Raw genomic sequence first — 20,021 nt, 5'->3', positions numbered from 1 at the left:
ACAGTCACTCTGCACCAGAAAGGCCTTATTAACTACAACCCACAGAGTTAAAGTTTGAAAAGAGCACCTAACACCCGACTTACCCAAACTCAGAGCACTCTTTGATGACTCGCACTCAGTGCTTGCTCACACTAGGACTGGTCTTTTTATACTGTTTGTTTGTTTACAGCCAAATGAGTCACCCCTGCTGATTGGTTAGAAAACTGGTTTCCACTGCCTGCTGTGCCAATTTACTCCTACTGCAGTGTAACCTTGTTTTACTCTTCTTAAACCAACAGAATCCCAAATATTTAACTTTTCCCCTTTACCTAAACTGCTTAAGTAATCTTATCAAGAAAAACTTTTTTACGCAGCGAGTGGTTAGGATCTGGAATGCACTGCCTGAAAGGGTGGTGGAGGCAGATTCAATCACCGCTTTCAAAAGGGAATTGGATAAGTACCCGAAAGAAAAAAATTTGCAGGACTACGGGGAAAGGGCGGGGGAGCGGGACTAGCTGAGAATCGGCACGGGCTTGACAGGCCAAATGGCCTCCTTCTGTGCTGTAACCACTCTGATTCTATAGGAGCAGGAGTCGGCCATTCAGCCCCTCGAGCCTGCACCGCCATTCAATAAGATCATGGCTGATGTGCGACTTCATCTCCACTTTCCCGCCCGATCCCCATATCCCTCGATTCCCCGAGAGCCCAAACACCTTTCGATCTCAGCCTTGATTATACTCAATGACTGAGCCTCCACAGCCCTCTGGGGCAGAGAATTCCAAAGATTCACCGCCCTCTGAGTGAAGAAATTCCTCCTCACCTCAGTCTTAAATGGCCGACCCCTTATCCTGAGACTGTGCCCCCTGGTTCTGGACACTCCAGAACTTCAGCCAGGCAAAGCCGCCATCGGTCACTGCAAGAACGGTTAAATCTTTAAAAATGAAACAACAACAACTTGTATTTCTATAGCGCCTTTAATGTAGTAAAACGTCCCAAGGTGCTGCACAGGAATATTATAAGACAAAAAAAATTTGACACCGAGCCACATAAGGAGAAATTAGGGCAGGTGACCAAAAGCTTGGTCAAAGAGGCAGGTTTTAAGGAACGTCTTAAAAGAGGAAAGAGAGGTAGCGAGGCGGAGAGGATTAGGGAGGGAATTCCAGAGCTTAGGGCCCAGGCGGCTGAAGGCACGGCCGCCAATGGTTGAGCGATTATAATCAGGGATGTTCAGGAGGGCAGAATTAGAGGAGCGCAGATATCTCGGGGGGGTTGTGGGGCTGGAGGAGATTACAGAGATAGGAAGGGGTGAGACCATGGAGGGATTTAAAAACAAGGATGAGAATTTTGAAATCGAGGCATTGCTTAACCAGGAGCCAATGTAGGTCAGCGAGCACAGGGTAGATGGGCGAACGGGACTTGGTGCGAGTTTTGGATGACCTCAAGTTTACGTAGGCTGGAATGTGGGAGGCCAGCCAGGAGTGCGTTGGAATAGTTCAGTCTCGAGGTAACAAAGGCCCAGGTGAGGGTTCCAGCAGCGGATGAGCTGAGGCAGGGGTGGAGACGGGCGATGTTACGGAGGTGGAAGTAGGCAGTCTTTGTTGTGCTGCGGATATGCGGTCGGAAGCTCATTTCAGGGTCAAATATGACACCAAGGCTGCGAACAGTGTGGTTCAGCCTCAGACAGATGTTAGGGAGAGGGATGGAGTCAGTGGCTCGGGAACAGAGTTTGTGGGGTGTCTGTCCCTTTAACTACAATTCATAGAATCATAGATATTTACAGCACAGAAGGAGGCCATTCGGCCCATCATGTCTGTGTCGGCCGACAAAGAGCTATCCACATTAATCCCACTTTCCAGCACTTGGTCCGCAGCGTTGTAGGTTACGGCACTTCAAGTGCATATCCAAGTACTTTTTAAATGTGATGAGGGTCTCTGCCTCTACCACCCTTTCAGGCAGTGAGTTCCAGACCCCCACCACCCTCTGGGTGAAGAAAGATCCCCTCTAAACCTCCGACCAATTACTTTAAATCTATGCCCCCTGGTTATTGATCTGTCTGCTAAGGGAAATAGGTCCTTCCTATCCACTCTCTCTCTCTGCCCTTCATAATGTTATACACCTCAATTAAGTCTCCCCTCAGCCTCCTCTGTTCCAAAGAAAACAACCCCAGCCTATTCGATAAGGTCCCGCATAAGAGATTAGCGTGTAAAGTTAAGGCACATGGGATTGGGGGCAAGGTACTGACTTGGATAGAGAACTGGTTGGCAGACAGGAAGCAAAGAGTTGGAATAAACGGGTCTTTATCCGAGTGGCAGGCAGTGACTAGTGGGGTACCGCAGGAATCGGTCTTTGGACCCCAGCTATTCACAATATATATTAATGATCTAGATGAGGGAACTAGATGTAATATCTCCAAATTTGCAGACGACACAAAGCTGGGTGGGCGTGTGTGCTGTGAGGAGGATGCCGAGAAACTCCAGTATGATTTGGACAGGTTGCGTGATTGGGCAGGTGCAGTATAATGTGGATAAATGCGAGGTTATCCACTTTGATGGCAAAAACAGGAAGGCAGATTATTATCTGAACAGCAATAGATTGGGAGAAGGGTAAGTGCAACGAGACCTGGGTGTCCTTGTGCACCAGTCGCTGAAGATAAGCATGCAGGTGCAGCAGGTGGTTCAGAAGGCAAATGGTATGTTGGCCTTCATGGCAAGAGGGTTTAAGTACAGGAACAAGGATGTCTTGCTGCAGTTGTACAGGGCCTTGGTGAGACCACATCTTGAGTATTGTGTGCAGTTTTGGTCATCTTATCTGAGGAAGGAGGTTCTTGCCATGGAAGGAGTGCGGCGAAGATTCACCAGGCTGATACCTGGGATGGCAGGAATGACGTATGAGGAGAGATTGGGTCGATTAGGCTTATATTCGCTAGAGTTTAGAAGAATGAGAGGGAATCTCATTGAAACTTATAAAATTCTAACAGGACTAGACAGTGGAGGCCTATTCATTAAATTCATAGAAGGAGTTAGATATATTTCTGAAGGCTAAAGGGATCAAGGGATTATGGGGAGAAGGCAGGGACAGGGTACTGAGTTTGGATGATCAGCCATGATCTCATTGAATGGCGGAGCAGGCTCGAGGGGCCGAATGTCCTACTCCTGCTCCTATCTTCTATGTTTCTATGTATTGAATCTTTCCTTGCAGCTGAAATTCTCTAGTCCTGGCAACATCCTCGTAAATCTCCCGTCTCGAGCAGTCACATCTTTCCTGCAATGGGGACGACCAGAGCTGCATGCGGTGGCCTAACTGGTGTTTTTGTACAGATCAAGCAGAACCTGCCTGCTCTTACATGATACAGAAAGAGAGAGGCACTGCCCCTTTATATACCTGGGGACACATAGAAACATAGAAGATAGGAGCAGGAGTGGGCCATTCGGCCCCTCGAGCCTGCTCCGCCATTCAATGTGATCATGGCTGATCATCCAAACTCAGTACCCTGTCCCTGCCTTCTCCCCATATCCCTTGATCCCTTTAGCCTTAAGAAATATATCTAACTCCTTCTTGAATATATTTAATGAATTGGCCTCTACTGCCTTCTGTGGCAGAGAATTCCACAGGTTCACCACTCTCTGGGTGAAGAAATTCCTCCTCATCTCTGTCCTAAATGGCTTACCCCTTATTCTTAGACTGTGACCCCTGGTTCTGGACTCCCCGACCATCGGGAACATCCTTCCTGCATCTAGTCTGTGTAGTCCTGTTAGAATTTTATAAGTTTCAATGAGATCCCCTCTCATTCTTCTAAACTCCAGCAAGTACAAGCCCAATCGACCCAATCTCTCCTCGTACGTCAATCCTGCCATCCCACGTATCAGCCTGGTGAATCTTCGCTGCACTCCTTCCATGGCAAGAACATCCTTCCTGAGATAAGGCGACCAAAACTGCACACAATACTCAAGATATTGTGAATAGCTGGGGTCCTAGGACCGATCCCTGCGGTACCCCACTAGTCACTGTCTGCCACTCGGAAAAAGACCCATTTATTTCAACTCTTGGCTTTCTGTCTGCCAACCAGTTCTCTATCCAAGTCAATACCTTGCCCCCAATCCCATGTGCCTTAACTTTACCCGCTGTCGAACGCCTTTTGGAAATCCATGTACACCACGTTAACCGCATTGCCCTCATCAACCCTCTGTTACCTCATCAAAAACCTCAATCAGAATCAGAGCGGCCGGGCCCGGCAGACGTGCGGCCAGGGCCCCGGCACCAGGAAACCCAGGGTGCAGCGCCTCCCCCATCCGAGCCGCCGCTTCCCGGTTTCTTCAGCCAGTTCCACCGAATCTGACTCGGGCCAAAGGACAGGAGCCAGGCTCCCAGAATGGCCCGCGGCCCCGGGGAGCATGCGCACTCTCAGCGGGGAAGTCAGCGCGTTGGATAGAGCAGTTTCTGGGGCGCGGGGAACTGTGGGTGCTGCGGCCGCCATTAGTCAGCGGCTGTCGGGAAGAGTTTTATTGCAGGTGACGGAAGTCGGTCCCTGGCTGCCTGTGTAGGTCTTTTTGTTGCAGCAGTTTGAGCTGGAGTGGAGATGGAGGAGAAGCTGCTGGGTTTTCGATGGAATCTGGAACAATACCCATGGATTGGAGGGTAGCTAATGTTACCCCACAATTCAAAAAAGGTGGTAGAGAGAAAACGGGGAATTACAGACCGGTAAGCCTGACATCGGCAGTGGGGAAAATGCTAGAGTCCATTATAAAAAATTAGAGAGTTAAATGCATGGCTCAAAGACTGGTGTGGGAGAAATGGGTTTTGCTTCCTGGGACACTGGCACCAGTACTGGGGCAGGAGGGAGCTGTTCCGTTGGGACGGGCTTCACTTGGCCAGTGCTGGGACTAGAGTCCTGGCGGATCATATAACTAGGGCTGTAGAGAGGGCTTTAAACTAACTAGTGGGGGGGGGGGGAGGTTCCTAGGGAGCAAACAATAAAAATGACAACAGAGAAGGTCATAAACTTAGGTAGCAGTGGGGAAATTAAAAACCAGAGCATGTCAGGAAGGGGCAGAAGGTATGGAGTAAAAGGTAAAGTAATAAAAAGGGCAAAAGCAGGAACTAAGTGTCACAAAACATATTTGAAAGTTCTCTATCTGAATGCACGTAGCATTTGTAACAAAATAGACGAGTTAATGGCACAAATAACTACATATGGGTATGATCTTGTGGCCATTACAGAAACATGGCTGCAGGGTGACCATGACTGGGAATTAAACATACCAGGTTATTTAACGATCAGGAAGGACAGGCAGGAAGGAAGGGGAGGTGGGGTGGCTATGTTAATAAAGGAAGGAATCACTGTAATACAGAGAAATGATATTGGGTCAAAAGATCAGGATAATGAAACAGTTTGGGTGGAGGTAAGGAATAATAAGGGGAAAAAAACACTAGTGGGCGTAGTCTATCGGCCTCCGAACAGTTGCAACTATGTTGGACGGAGTATCAATCAGGAAATAGTTGAGGCTTGTAATAAGGGAACATCTATAATTATGGGGGATTTTAACTATCATATTAACTGGACAAATCAAATTGGGCAGGGCTGCCTTGAGGATGAGTTCATTGAGTGTATTAGGGATGGGTTTCTTGAGCAGTATGTAACTGAACCGACCGGGGGCAAGCAACCTTAGATCTGGTCCTGTGTAACGAGACAGGATTAATTAAAAATGTCCTTGTAAAGGATCCCCTTGGAATGAGTGACCATAACATGGTTGAATTCCATATTCAATTAGAGGGTGAGAAGGTTGGATCTCAAACAAGCGTGCTAAGCTTGAATAAAGGAGACGATGAAGGTATGAGAGCGGAATTGAGTCGAGTGGATTGGGAAAATAGATTAAAGGGTAAGACGATACGTGATCAGTGGTGTACATTTCAGGAGTTATTTTACAACTTCCAAAAAATATATATTCCACTGAGAAGAAAAGGGTGTAAAAGAAAAGACAGCCATCCTTGGCTAAGTAAAGAAATTAAGGATAGTATTCCACTAAAAACAAGGGCATATAAGGTAGCCAAATCTCGTGGGAGGATAGAGGATTGGGAAAACTTTAAAAGACAGCAAAAAATAACAAAAAGATTGATTAAGAAAGGGAAGATAGATTATGAAAGTAAATTAGCAAAAAATATAAAAACAGATACAGGTAGACTATCCTTTATCCGAAAACCTCGGGACCAGCCGTGTTTCGGTTTTCGGAAAATTTTGGATTTCAGAAGGTATTTTATAAGACTGGGATGGGGGTCGGGGTCGTGCGCACGACTTACGCTGAACGAAACCTTTCAGTTTTCAGAGGATTTCGGTTTTCGGAAGTGTGGATAAAGGATACACTATCCCTTATCTGAAAGGGTGGGGGGTCGGCAGTGGGGGTCGGCAGGGGTCGGGGTCGTGCGCACGACTTACGCTGAACGAAAAAACCTTCAGTTTTTAGAGGGTTTCGGTTTTCGGAAGTTCGGATAAAGGGTAGTCTACCTGTAGTAAGAGTTTTTATAGTTATATAAAAAGAAAAAGGGTGGCTAAAGTAAATGTTGGTCCCTTAGAGGATGAGACCGGGAAATTAATGGTGGGAAATATGGAGATGGCAAAAACACTGAATGAATATTTTGTATCAGTCTTTACAGTAGAGGACACTAAGAATATCCCAACACTGGACAAACAGGGGGCTATAGGGGGGGAGGAGCTAAACACGATCAAAATCATTAAGGAAGTGGTACTCAGTAAAATAAATGGGACTCAAGGCGGATAAATCACCTGGACCTGATGGCTTACATCCTAGGGTCTTGAGGGAAGTGGCGGTAGGGATTGTGGTTGCATTGGTAATAATTTTCCAAAACTCCCTGGACTCGGCAAAGGTCCCGGCAGACTGGAAAACTGCTAATGTAACACGCTTAGCCTAACATCTGTGGTAGGTAAAATTTTGAAGTCCATTATTAAGGAGACAGTAACAGGACATTTGGATAATCATAATTTAATAGGACAAAGTCAGCATGGTTTTATGAAGGGGAAGTCATGTTTGACAAATTTGCTGGAGTTCTTTGAGGAAGTAACATATAGGGTGGATAAAGGGGAACCAGTGGACGTAGTGTATTTAGACTTCCAAAAGGCATTTGACAAGGTGCCACACAAAAGATTATTGCTTAAGATAAAAAATCACGGGATTGGGGGTAATATTCTGGCATGGATAGAGGATTGGCTATCTAACAGAAGGCAGAGAGTTGGGATAAATGGATCATTCTCAGACTGGCAATCAGTAACTAGTGGTGTTCCGCAGGGGTCAGTGCTGGGTCCCCAACTCTTCACAATCTATATTAACGATTTGGAGGAGGGGACCGAGTGTAACATATCAAAGTTTGCAGATGATACTACGATGGGAGGGAAAGTAGTGAGTGAGGAGGACATAAAAAAACCTGCAAGGGGACATAGACAGGCTAAGTAAGTTGGCAGAGATTTGGCAGATGTAATACAATACTGGAAAGTGTGAGGTTATGCACTTTGGCAGGAAAAATCATAGAGCAAGTTATTATCTTAATGGCAAGAAACTGGAAAGTACTGAAGTACAAAGGGATCTGGGGGTCCTGGTGCATGAAACTCAAAAGGTTAGTATGCAGGTGCAGCAAGTGATTAAGAAGGCCATTGGAATGTTGGCTTTCATTTCTAGGGGGACAGAATATAAAAATAGGGAGGTATTGCTTCAGTTGTACAAGGTATTGGTGAGACCGCACCTGGAATACTGCGTACAGTTTTGGTGTCCATACTTAAGAAAAGACATACTTGCTCTCGAGTCAGTACAAAGAAGGTTCACTCGGTTAATCCCGGGGATAAGGGGATGGACATATGAGGAGAGGTTGAGTAGATTGGGACTCTACTCATTGGAGTTCAGAAGAATGAGAGGCGATCTTATTGAAACATATAAGATTGTGAAGGGGTTGGATTGGGTGGATGCGGGGAGGATGTTCCCGATGATGGGTGAAACTAGAACTAGGGGGCATAGTCTTAGAATAAGGGGCTGCTCTTTCAAAACTGAGATGAGGAGGAACTACTTCACTCAGGGTGGTAGGTCCATGGAATATGCTGCCCCAAAAAGCTGTAGAAGCTACATCATTACATAAATTTAAAACAGAAAGACAGTTTCCTAGAATTAAAGGGAATTAAGGGTTACGGGGAGTGGGCAGGAATTTGGACATGAGTCTAGGTTCGGATCGGTCATGGCCCTGTGGGTAGCGGAGCGGGCCCAGGGGCCGTGTAGTCTGATCCTGCTCCTATTTCGTGTGTCTAATTCTGTTAGATTCAGGAGATGGTTCTGTGATAGTGGATTGGCGGTTAGGATCAGATCAGCCATGATCTTATTGAATGGCGGAGCAGGCTCGAGAGGCCGATTGGCCTACTCCTGCTCCTATTTCTTATGTGCTTATGTTCTTATGTAATAGCAGAGCACTTGGAAAACAGTGACAGGATCGGACAAAGTCAACATGGATTTACAAAAGGTAAATCGTACTTGACTAATCTACCGGAATTTTTTGAGGATGTAACTGGTAAAATAGATAAGGGCGAACCAGTGGATGTGGTGTATTTGGACTTTCAGAAGGCTTTCGATAAGGTCCCACATAAGAGATTAGCGTGTAAAGTTAAGGCACATGGGATTGGGGGGCAAGGTATTGACTTGGATAGAGAACTGGTTGGCAGATAGAAAGCAAAGAGTTGGAATAAATGGGTCTTTTTCCGAGTGGCAGGCAGTGACTAGTGGGGTACCGCAGGGATCGGTCCTTGGACCCCAGCTATTCACAATATATATTAATGATCTGGACGAGGGAACTAGATGTAATATCTCCAAATTTGCAGACGACACAAAGCTGGATGGGCGTGTGTGCTGTGAGGAGGATGCCGAGAAACTACAGGATGATTTGGACAGGTTGGGTGATTGGGCAGAAGCATGGCAGATGCAATATATTGTGGATAAATGCGAGGTTATTCACTTTGGTGTCAAAAACAGGAAGGCAGATTATTATCTGAATGGCAATAGATTGGGAGAAGGGGAAGTGCAACGAGACCTGGGTGTCCTTGTGCACCAGTCGCTGAAGGTAAGCATGCAGGTGCAGCAGGCGGTTAAGAAGGCAAATGGTATGTTGGTCTTCGTAGTGAGAGGGTTTGAGTACAGGAACAAGGATGTCTTGCTGCAGTTGTACAGGGCCTTGGTGAGACCGCACCTTGAGTATTGTGTGCAGTTTTGGTCGCCTTATCTGAGGAAGGATATTCTTGCCATGGAAGGAGTCCAGCCAAGATTCACCAGACTGATACCTGGGATGACAGGAATGATGTATGAGGAGAGATTGGGTCGCTGGAGTTTAGAAGAATGAGAGGGGATCTCATTGAAACTTATAAAATTCTGGCAGGACTGGACACACTAGATGCAGGGAGGATGTTCCCAATGGTCGGGGAATCCAGAACCAGGGATCACAGTCTAAGGATAAGTGGTAGGCCTTTTAGGACAGAGATGAGGAGAAATTTCTTCACCCAGAGAGTGGTGAACCTGTGGAATTCTCTACCACAGAAGGCAGTAGAGGCCAATTCATTAAATATATTCAAGAAGGAGTTAGATATATTTCTTAAGGCTAAAGGGATCAAGGGATATGGGGAGAAAGCAGGGACCGGGTACTGAATTTGGATGATCAGCCATGATCACATTGAATGGCGGAGCAGGCTCGAGGGGCCGAATGGCCTACTCCTGCTCCTATCTTCTATGTTTCTATCTCTTGCGGGACCTTATCGAAAGCCTTTTGAAAGTCCAAATACACCACATCCACTGGTTCTCCCTTATCTATTTTACCATTTACATCCTCAAAAAATTCCAGTAGATTAGTCAAGTACGATTTACCTTTTGTAAATCCATGTTGACTTTGTCCGATCCGGTCACTGTTTTCCAAGTGCTCTGCTATTAAGTCTTTTATAATGGACTCTAGCATTTCCCCCACTACCGATGTCAGGCTTACCAGTCTGTAATTCCCCGTTTTCTCTCTACCACCTTTTTTGAACAGTGGGGTAACATTAGCTACCCTCCAATCCATGGGTACTGTTCCAGAGTCTATCGAATTTTGGAAGATGACCAGCAAAGCATCTACTATTTCTAGGGCCACTTCCTTAAGTACCCTAGGATGTAGATTATCTTCTATGTTTCTATGTATTCAATCTTTCCTTGTAGCTGAAATTCTCTAGTCCTGGCAACATCCTCGTAAATCTCCCGTCTCGAGCAGTCACATCTTTCCTGCAATGGGGCGAGCAGAACTGCACGCAGCACTCTAGCCGGTGGCCTAACTGGTGTTTTGTGCAGTTCAAGCAGAACCTCCCTGCTCTTACATGATACAGAGAGAGGCACTGCCCCTTTAAGTACCTGGGGGACACCAATTCCCCTTTAAATGGCCAAGCAAATTTTTTTTGTTGAAAAGGGGCCGCAGTCCACCACCCCCCCTCCCCCCTCTCTCACCCACCACAAATACTCACGAGAGAGAGAGGAGGAAGAATGCTGGTCTTTGTCCCTTTAAAAGTGGCTGCCCACCAAAATGTTCACAGCACCAGGGCTCTTTGTTCTGGATCAAAGTCAAAAAGAGAAAAGGTTCACTTATTTTTAAATGAATGCAGTTGATGAACAGCCTTGCAATAAAGGTAATGTAAAGGAATAAACACTCACAAGCTGGGGTTTTTTCCACCCCCTCCTCCTCTTCCCTTTAACAGCTCCTGCAGCCCACCGAGGTCCCTCCCGCGCCGCCATTGGTTGGAGGACCGTCAGCCCGCCCGGTCCTCCCAGCGTTTTCCGCGCTCCTGATTGGCGGGCGCCTCGCGTCAATCACACCCCCCTCCGATTACGCGCTGACGCCAGCACGCAACGCCCAGGGGTCGGTTGGATCGGCGCATGCCACCGCAAGGTAAAAAAAAGACACCCCACACAAATGAGGAAAAACAAGAATAATAATAATCGCACTTTAGAGGGGAGGAGGTTGGGGGAATTAATGAGTGTTTTCAATTTGTTTCGCAAAAAACATATTTGAAAAGCTTCCCAACGGTGCGAGGCGAGCTGCGCATGCGCTCCAGCCAGCCTTTGACTCCCCCACGTGGGCCTGGGGCCTGCGCCTGCGCAGGGTCTCCGGGAAACAAACGGAAGGCCGGGCCCGGGGAAGAGGCGGAATCAGCGGCCGGGTTAAAGTCAACTGTTGGGGAATCGATTTAAATCGGGGGGAGCGGAGAGCGAGATTATAAAGTAAAATACGAGGAAAACCAAACCTGAGAGTCGGTCGGGCGGGACCTCCGCGGACGCCGAACTGAGCGGGTTAAGTCGCGCGGGGTGGCGGAGTGAGCCGGAGCAATGTGATTCTGACTGACGGGAGCGCTGACCAATAGGAAGAGGGCTGAGCTGGGAGGACTGAACTGGGCGGCCTGGTCCTCCAACCAATGGCGGCGCGGCAAGGGGGTGGGACCTTCCTCCCCGGCGCTGAGGCTGGGGCCCGATTGTGACGTCATCAGAGGAAGTGGCCATTCAGGGATGGAGGCCGGCCCAGTCTGTGACTGACGGCAGCTCTGACCAATAGGACGACGGCGGGCCGGTTCCGCCAACCAATGGCGGCGCGGCAAGGGGGCGGGGCCCTGGGTCTCCAGCTCAGGTGCGCTGGGGCCGATTGTGACGCGCTGTGCCCAGGTGAGAGCAGCTCAGTCAGCACAGAGCTGGGGCTGGAATCTGGGAGAGGGGCCGCAGGCAGCGGGCCTGGCAAAGGGGCACAAGCTTCACTATACAAACTTCTTTCAAATGCACAATTGTTTCCTACACACAGCCTTGGTCACTCTGCAAAAAAAACTGTTTAACAATTCATCATAACTGCTCTGCTTTAGGAGAGGCGTAGAGTGCAAAAAGCAAGGAAGTTATGATGAAACTGTGTAAAAGACTGGAGTCAGCTGTGGCTCAGTGGATAGCAGAGTCAGAAGGTTGAGATTTCAAATCCCGCTCCAGGGACTTGAGCATATAAAGCGAGGCTGACACTCCAGTGCGATGCTGAGGGAGTGCCGCACTGTCGGAGGGGCAGTACTGAGGGAGCACCGCACTGTCGGAGGGGCAGTACTGAGGGAGCGCTGCACTGTCGGAGGGGCAGTACTGAGGGAGCGCTGCACTGTCGGAGGGGCAGTACTGAGGGAGCTCCGCACTGTCGGAGGGGCAGTACTGAGGGAGTGCCGCACTGTCGGAGGGGCAGTACTGAGGGAGCTCTGCACTGTTGGAGGGGCAGTACTGAGGGAGCGCCGCACTGTTGGAGGGCCAGTACTGAGGGAGCGCCGCACTGTCGGAGGGGCAGTGGATGTGGTGTATTTGGATTTTCAAAAGGCTTTCGATTAGGTCCCGCATAAGAGATTAGCGTGTAAAGTTAAGGCAAATGGGATTGGGAGCAAGTTATTGGCTTGGATAGAGAACTGGTTGGCAGACAGGAAGCAAAGAGTTGGAATAAACGGCTCTTTTTCCGAGTGGCAGGCAGTGACGAGTGGGGTACCGCAGAGATCGGTCCTTGGACCCCAGCTATCACAATATATATTAATGATCTGGATGAGGGAACTAGATGTAATATCTCCAAGTTTGCAGACGACACAAAGATGGGTGGGCGTGTGTGTTGTGAGGAGGATGTTGAGAAACTCCAGTATGATTTGGACAGGTTGGGTGATTGGGCAGAAGCATGGCAGATGCAATATAACGTGGATAAATGCGAGGTTATCCACTTTGGTGGCAAAAACAGGAAGGCAGATTATTATCTGAATGGCAATAGATTGGGAGAAGGGGAAGTGCAACGTGACCTGGGTGTCCTTGTGCACCAGTCACTGAAGGTAAGCATGCAGGTGCAGCAGGCGGTTAAGAAGGCAAATGGTATGTTGGCCTTCATAGCGAGAGGATTCGAGTACAGGAACAAAGATGTCTTGTTGCAGTTGTACAGGGCCTTGGTGAGACCACATCTTGAGTATTGTGTACAGTTTTGGTTGCCTTATCTGAGGAAGGATGTTCTTGCCATGGAAGGAGTTCAGCGAAGATTCACCAGGCTGATACCTGGGATGGCAGGAATGATGTATGAGGAGAGATTGGATCGATTGGGCTTATACTCGCTGGAGTTTAGAAGAATGAGAGGGGATCTCATTGAAACTTATAACATTCTGACAGGACTGGACAGACTAGATGTGGGAAGGATGTTCCCGATGGTCTGAGAGTCCAGAACCAGGGGTCACAGTCTAAGGATAAGGGGTAAGCCATTTAGGACAGAGATGAGGAGGAATTTCTTCACCCAGAGAGTGGTGAACCTGTGGAATTCTCTACCACAGAAGACAGTTGAGGCCAATTCATTAAATATATTCAAGAAGGAGTTGGATATATTTCTTAAGGCTAAAGGGATCAAGGGATATGGGGAGAAGGCAGGGACGGGGTACTGAATTTGGATGATCAGCCATGATCGCATTGAATGGAGGAGCAGGCTCGAGGGGCTGAATGGCCTACTCCTGCTCCTATCTTCTATGTTTCAAGAGGGCAGAATTGGAGGAGCGTAGATATCTCAGGGAGGGGGGTTGTTTTCTTTGGAACCGGGGAGGCTGAGGGGAGACCTGATTGAGGTGTATAAAATTCTGAGGGGCCGAGATAGGAAGGACCTATTTCCCTTGGCAGAGGGGTCCACAACCAGGGGGCGTAGATTTAAAGTAATTGGTCGGAGGTTTCGAGGGGAGTTGAGGAGAAATGTTTTCACCCAGTGGGTGGTGGGGGTCTGGAACTCTCTGCCTGACAGGGTGGTACAGGCAGAAACTCTCATCACATTTAAAAAAGTACTTGGATATGCACTTGAAGTGCCGTAACCTACAAGGCTACGGACCAAGTGCTGGAAAGTGGGATTAGTGTGGATAGCACTTAATCGGCCGGCACAGACAAGATGGGCTGAATGGCCTCCTTCTGTGCCGTAATTTTTCTGTGATTCTATCGCGGGGGGCGGGTGGTTGTGAGGCTGAAGGGAATAACTAAGATAGGGAGGGGCGAGGCCATGGAGGGATTTGAAAAGAAGGATGAGAATTTTGAAATCGAATCATTGCTTAAACGGGAGCCAATGTAGGTCAGCGAGCACAGGGGTGATGGGTGAACGGGACTTGGCGTTGAGTTACGACACGGGTAGTTTTGGATCACCTCAAGTTTACATAGGGTAGAATGTGGGAGGCCAGCCAGGAGTGCGTTGGAATAGTCGAGTCTAGAAGTAACAAAGGCCCGGGTGAGGGTTTCAGCAGCGGATGAGCTGAGGCAGGGGTGGAGACGGGCGATGTTACCGAGGTGGAAGTAGGCGGTCTTTGTTATACTGTGGATATGTGTTCGGAAGCTCATTTCAGGGTCAAATATGACACCAAGGTTGTGAACAGTGTGGTTCAGCCTCAGAGAGATGTTAGGGAGAGGGATGGAGCCGGTGGCTAGGGAACGGAGTTTGTGGCAGGGACTGAAAACAATTGCTTTAGTCTTCCCAATATTTAATTGGAGAAAATTTCTGCTCACCCAGAACTGGATTGGAGATCGTGGAGGGGTCGAGAGAAGTGGTGGTGAGGTAGAGCTGGGTGTCGTCAGCGTACATGTGGAAACTGACGCTGTGTTTTCAGATGTCGCCAAGGGGCAGCATTTAGATGAGAAATAGGAGGGGCCCAAGGATAGATCCTTGGGGGACACCAGAGGTAACGATGCGGGAGTGGGAAGAGAAGCCATTGCAGGTGATTCTGTGGCTACGATTAGATAGATAAGAATGGAACCAGGCGAGTGCAGTCCCGCCCAGCTGGACGACGGTGGAGAGGCGTTGGAGAAGGATGGAGTGGTCAACTGTGTCAAAGGCTGCAGACAAGTCAGGAAGGACGAGGAGAGATAGTTTACCTTTGTCACAGTCACAAGGGATGTCATTTGATGAGACTTTGATGAGACTTGATTTGACTTCAGGGCCAAGTCAGTGAGGTGGATTGGGCTGTTTCTGGCCCGCTGGTTATTGTGGGCACGGCTGGACACCAGTGGGACCGGCTCTGTCCTGTTTGTTCCTTGAGGCAAAATTAGCCCAAAAAACCCCTGCTTCCCCCCTTACCCTTTCTACACTCCTTTTACAGGGTTTTAGAAGTGGAGCATTTACAGACAGGAAGCTCAAACCAAACATCACCTCAAATTCTGACAGAGTTACGTGATTCCTCAGGACCTGATTCAGCCGCTCCTTGAATCTGCTGGCACCCCTGTGAGTTCACACTGATGAGAGACCTTCTAAATGTTCTGACAGAGCTTCAAAATCTACAAGTACCTGAAGCGACACCAGTGGCCACACACTGGGGAGAAACCCGGGCCCCGTGTGTGGAAGGGATTCACTCAGCCATCCGCTCCAATGATACAACAGCAAATTCACATGAGGGAGAGACCTTTAACCCGCGCCGTGTGTGGGACGGGATTAATTGCACCCTCCGTGCTGCTGAGACACCAGCTTGTCCACGCCGATGAGAGACCTTTGACCTGCTCCGTGTTTTTGAAGCGATTCTCTCATTCTGCCACCCTCCTGAGACACCAGCTTGTTCACATTAAATGTTCTGACTGTGGAAAGAGATTTAAAAGGTCCCAGGATCTGAAGAGACACCAGCTGGAGAGAGCAGGAGAGATTCTGTTCACCTGCTCCGTGTGTGGGAAGAGATTCACTCGGTCCTCGAATCTGCTGGAACACCAGCGAGTACACACTGGGGAGAGGCCGGTGAAACGTTCCGACTGTGGGAAAAGCTTTCAAATGTCCCAGGAGCTGAAGGGACACCAGCTGCAGAGAGCAGGAAAGAGGCCATTCATCTGCTCCGTGTGTGGGAAGGGATTCACTCAGTCATCCCACCTACTGACACACCAGCGATATCACACTGATGAGAGACCATTCAAATGTTCTGTTTGTGGGAAGAGCTTTAAAATCTCTGGGGATCTGAAGAGACACCAGCGAGTTCACTCCAATCAGAGACCATTTAAATGTTCTGACTGTGGGATGAGCTTTAAAACCTCTGGGGATCTGAAGCAACACCAGCGAGTTCACTCCGATCAGAGTCCATTTACATGTTCTGTCTGTGAGATAAGCTTTAAAAGCTCCAGGAATCTGAACGGACACCAGCAAGTTCACACTGGGGAGAGACCGTTCACCTGCTCTGTGTGTGGGAAGGGATTCACTCAGTCATCTAACCTGTTGAGACACCAGCGAGTTCACACTGGGGAGAGACCGTTCACCTGCTCTGTGTGTGGGAAGGGATTCACTCAGTCATCAAGCCTGGTGAGACACCAGCGAGTTCACACTGTTCTATAGTGCAGGACCCTGTAGACAGTTGGAGTGACATGAATGTGGAACGGATGAATGTTTTATAAATTCTTGTACTGCTGATTAATCTTTCAATCTGTTGTGCTGATGATTCCCTTCGATTGACTGTTGATGGTGTTACATAGAATGTACAGCACAGAAACAGGCCATTCGGCCCAACTGGTCCATGCTAGTGTTTATGCCCCACACCCACCCTACTTCAATTAACCCGATCAACATCTCCTCCCATTCCTTTCTCCCTTGTGTGGCTTCCCCATAAATGCATCTGTGCTGTTCGCCTCAACTACTCCCTGTGGTAGCGAGTTCCCCATTCTCACCATTCTCTGGGTAAAGACACTTCTCCTGAATTCATTACTGGATTTATTAGTGACTATTTTAAGTTTGTGGCCTCATAAATATGATGAGATTCTGTTAAGCTGACCAGTATGTTGTTGTACTTTGTCTTTTTCTGATGAATTAAACATTATTGAGCCCTTGTACGCGTGTTATGGGATGAAGTTTTTTTTAATGCGTTCATGGGATGTGGGCGTCACTGGCAAGGCCAGCATTTATTGCCCATCCCTAATTGCCCTTGAGAAGGTGGTGGTGAGCCGCCGCCTTGAACCGCTGCTGTCCGTGTGGTGAAGGTACTCTCACAGCGCTGTTAGGGAGGGAGTTCCAGGACTTTGACCCAGTGACGATGAAGGAATGGCAATATACTTCCAAGTCAGAATGGTGTTTGACTTGGAGTTGGTGGTCATAGAGTCATAGAGTTATACAGCACAGAAAGAGGCCCTTCGGCCCATCGTGTCCGCGCCGGCCATCAAGCCCTGTCTATTCTAATCCCATTTTACAGCACTTGGTCCATAGCCTTGTATGCTATGGCGGTTCAAGTACTCATCTAAATGCTTCTTGAATGTTGTGAGGGTTCCTGCCTCTACCACCCTTTCAGGCAGTGAGTTCCAGATTCCAACCACCCTCTGGGTGAAAAAGTTTTTCCTCAAATCTCCTCTAAACCTCCTGCCCCTACCTTGGAACTATGCCCCCTGGTTATTGACCCCTCTACTAAGGGGAAAAGTTCCTTTCTACCTACCCTATCTATGCCCCTCATAATTTTGTACACCCCAATCAGGTCCCCCCTCAGCCTTCTCTGCTCTAAGGAAAACAACCCCAGCCTGTCCAGTCTCTCTTCATAGCTGAAGTGCTCCAGCCCAGGTAACATCCTGGTGAATCTCCTCTGCACCCTCTCCAATGCAATCACATCCCTCCTATAGTGTGGCGACCAGAACCGCACACAGTATTTCAGCTGTGGCCTAACTAGCGTTTTGTACAGCTCCATCATAACCTCCCTGCTCTTATATTCTATGCCTCGGCTAATGAAGGCAAGTATCCCATATGCCTTTTTAACCACCTTATCTACCTGTCCTGCTGCCTTCAGGGATCTATGTATTCTATCAGGTGTTCCCATGAGCCTGCTGTCCTTGTCCTTCTAGGTAGAAGAGGTCGCGGGAAGGGAGGTGCTGCCGAAGAAGCCTTGGCGAGTTGCTGCAGTGCATCTTGTTGAAGGTACACACTGCAGCCACGGTGCGCTGGTGCTGGAGGGAGTGAATGTTTAAGTTGGCGGATGGGGTGCCAATCAAGCAGGCTGCTTTGTCCTGGATGGTGTCGAGCTTCTTGAGTGTTGTTGGAGCTGCACTCATCCAGACCAGTGAAGAGTATTCCATCACACTCCTGACTTGTGCCTTGTAGATGGTGGAAAGTCTTTGGGGAGTCAGGAGGTGAGACATTCGCCGCAGAATTCCCGGCCTCTGACCTGCTCTTGTTGCCACAGTATTTATGTGGCTGGTCCAGTTAAGTTTCTGGTCAATGGTGACCCCCCAGGATGTTGATGGTGGGGGATTCGGTAATGGTGATGCCGTTGAATGTCAAGGGGAGGTGGTTAGATGCTCGCTTGTCGGAGATAGTCATTGCCTGGCACTTGTGTGGTGCAAATGTTACCTGCCACTTATCAGCCCAAGCCTGAATGTCATCCAGGTCTTGTTACATGCGGGCATGGACGGTTTCATTATCTGAGGAGTTGCAAATGGAACTGAACACTGTGCAGTCATCAGCGAACATCCCCACTTCTGACCTTATGATGGAGGGAAGGTCACTGATGAAGCAGTTGAAGATGGTTGGGCCGAGGACACTGCCCTGAGGAACACCTGCAGCGATATCCTGGGGCTGTGATGATTGACCTCCAACCACCACAACCATCTTCCTTTGTGCTCGGTCTGACTCCAGCCAGTGGAGAGTTTCCCCCGATTGATCAGCATTGAGGTAGTAGTGAGAGTAATAAGGGAAGCGAAACAGGACGTTAGAAGTAAATGAGAGACAAGGAAAGAAAAACTAAAGATCAAAGTAAGAAAGAGACAAATGAAGGAGATGAGAAGAAAAGAATTTGAGGAGAAAGTGAGTGATGATCAGAAACATTGACATTTCAAAAATGAGACCGGAGAGGAGAAGATAAGTACGAAGAAAGAAAGATCTTGAATATGTACAGCACCTTTCACAATTTCAGGACATCTCCAAGCGCTGTGCAGCAATTGCAGGACTTCTGACGTGTGGTCATGTAGGAATGTAATGTAGCAGCCAATTAGAGAGAGATGTGGAGAGGAAAGGCAAGAAGAGAAAGAGCAGGAAAGGAAAATAAACGGACAAAATCAGGGAGGTCGTTTATTTCAATTTGTTCATGGGATCTGGGCGTCGCTGGTAATGCCAGCATTTATTGCCCATCCCTAATTGCCCTTGAGAAAGTGGTGGTGAGCCACCTTCTTGAACCGCTGCAGTCCGTGTGGTGAAGGTACTCCCACAGTGCTGTTCGGGAGGGAGTTCCAGGATTTTGACCCAGCGACGATGAAGGATCGGCCGATATACTTCCAAGTCAGGATGGTGTGTGACTTGGAGGGGAACTTGGAGGTGGTGGTGTTCCCATGCACCTGCTGCCCTTGTCCTTCTAGTTGGTAGAGAGTCATAGAGTCATAATGGCACAGAAGGAGGCCATTCGGCCCATCAAGTTTGTGCTGACTCTGTAGAGCAATCCAGTCAGTCCCACTCCCCCGCTGTATCCCCGTAGCCCTGCAAGTTTATTTCCCTCAAGTGCCTATCAAGTCTCCCCTTGAAAACATTGAGTGTCTCCGCTTCCACCACTTCCGTTGGCAGCGAGTTCCAGGTCCTCATCACTCGCTGCGTAAAAAAGTTGTTCCTCACGTCGCTCCTGTATCTGTTGCCCAAAACCTTAAAACTGTGTCCCCTAGTCCTTGTACCATCAAATAGTGGGAACAGCCTTTCCCCATCTAGCCTATCCAAACCCGTCATAATCTTGTACACCTCTATCAAATCACCCCTCTGTGGAGGAGCCACAAGAGACTCAGAGTAACTTAGAATAATCCCCTTAATTGCATTGTTGTGCAGCCGGGGACTGCACCTTTAAACTGATTGTTACCTTTACTGTATGTACTTGCCTGTATCCTGCGTGGTGACGTCATGACGCCGATCACGTGACCGCCAGTGGCGCGAAGAGCGTGATGACATCATGACGTCAGCCGAGAGAACTTTCCAGCAGTCTTCGACTACCTGGCATCCTGAGCAGACGTATATTGAGATCCTCCTTGTATCTTCCAGTTAACTTTGTTATTATTAAATTCCAG

Source organism: Somniosus microcephalus, unplaced genomic scaffold, assembly GCF_052327205.1.
Source record: "Somniosus microcephalus isolate GS21.2 unplaced genomic scaffold, FLI_Smic_1.0 scaffold64, whole genome shotgun sequence".
In the NCBI taxonomy this organism is placed as follows: Eukaryota; Metazoa; Chordata; class Chondrichthyes; order Squaliformes; family Somniosidae; genus Somniosus; species Somniosus microcephalus.
This window is presented reverse-complemented; position numbering follows the sequence as displayed.